We start from the raw sequence: 1,625 nt of genomic DNA, 5'->3' as shown, positions 1-1,625 counted from the left end.
TCCTTTTTTTTTTTGTGGGGAAATGAGGGTTAAATGACTTGCACACGGTCACACAGCTAGTAATTATGAAGTGTCTGAGGCCAGATTTGAACTCAGGTCCTCCTGAACCTAGGGCTGGAGCTTTATCTACTATACCATATAGCTGTCCCCTGTTCTTTCCTTTTAAAATCTGAAGTAAATCTGAACTGTTTGGTATAATGATTTACTTAGCTGAGAAAATTTAAATTAACTAGAGTTTTGACATGTAACATTTTTATGTAATATATTATAGCAATGCTCTAGGGCTTACTCTCCCAATACACTCTGTCACTAGCAGACTGAGTCCCCAGAAGATACATATCTATCATTTGGTGATCAAGACATTATTTCTTATTGGTAAGGAGAAAAAATATCTGTGGAAGGAAGACTGAGAACATATTTTCTGTGGTTTGCTTAGATCAAGCAACATCTACATTTAATACGGATGTATTTTATAAAAATGTATTTTAGGGATGAAAGTATTAGCTACCTTTTCATCTTCTCTCTAACTTTCTGCTTTACTTTTTGGAGCTATTTCCTTCTCATTATATTGAATTCAGGGAAGGCTGCAGACAAACAAAAGATTATATATATATATATATATATATATATATATATATATATATATAATTTCAGAGGATTTGAAGTTATTGAAATCTCCATTGACTGTTAACAATGTTTATATCAGGAGCCAATGACAAAGTAGATATATATAGTATATATATATACTTTTTTTTTTCTTTTTAAAGGGAGAATTCAGAGTGAACCCATCCACTCCACATTGCAGTTATTTACATGTAAACAATACTCTGTCCTCAGGAAAAACTGCAAGTTAAAATTAGGGCTACAAATTCATGGGAAAATAATTAGACGTTCCATACATTTTGTTTTCTTTCTGCAGTTAATTATTAAGCCTTATCCATTTTTAATTGCTTTAGGCTACAACTTTGCCTATGAATGTATTATGGCCATACAAAGAAAAAAAATATTTCCTTAAATAGTTCAGTTTAAATAACCTATGTGTGAGGAAAGCAAACCAATATACCTAGTAGTGAGTTTGTTTGAATAAAAAAAATGGGAAAATTAAAAATAAAAAACAGGAATAAGAATGAGGGCTATAGAATCAAGAGGGAAGAAGAGAGAATGCACAACATACAGAAACAGATTGACAGAAGAGCATAGTGTTTAATAAACCTGAAGACCCCAGTTACTGGATTAAGGACTTACTCTGTGACAAAAATTCCTGGGAAATTTGGAAGTCAGTTAGCTGAAATTGAGAGATCAACTTTGCACACCTTAGAAAAATATAAACTCCAAATAGCTATATTAATTATACATAAAAATGATATCATAAGCTAAAGAGGAGGAAGGAATTACCTTTTAGATCTATGGATAGAAGAAACATTCATGACTAAAAAATGATAGGATCACAGAATATAAAATGGATAATTTTAAGTATAAAAAATAACATTTCACACAAATAAATTTAATGCAGTTAAAATTAGAATGGTAAGTTAATTGTGAAAAACTTCTTTAATAAGTTGCTTTGTTAAAGTTCTCATATCTAAGATATGTAAATAATTGAATAAAATTTATAAGACTGAGTC

This window comes from Dromiciops gliroides, chromosome 2 (genome assembly GCF_019393635.1).
Source record: "Dromiciops gliroides isolate mDroGli1 chromosome 2, mDroGli1.pri, whole genome shotgun sequence".
Lineage (NCBI taxonomy): Eukaryota > Metazoa > Chordata > Mammalia > Microbiotheria > Microbiotheriidae > Dromiciops > Dromiciops gliroides.
The sequence above is the reverse complement of the archived record's forward strand: the minus strand, read 5'-3'. Positions refer to the sequence as shown.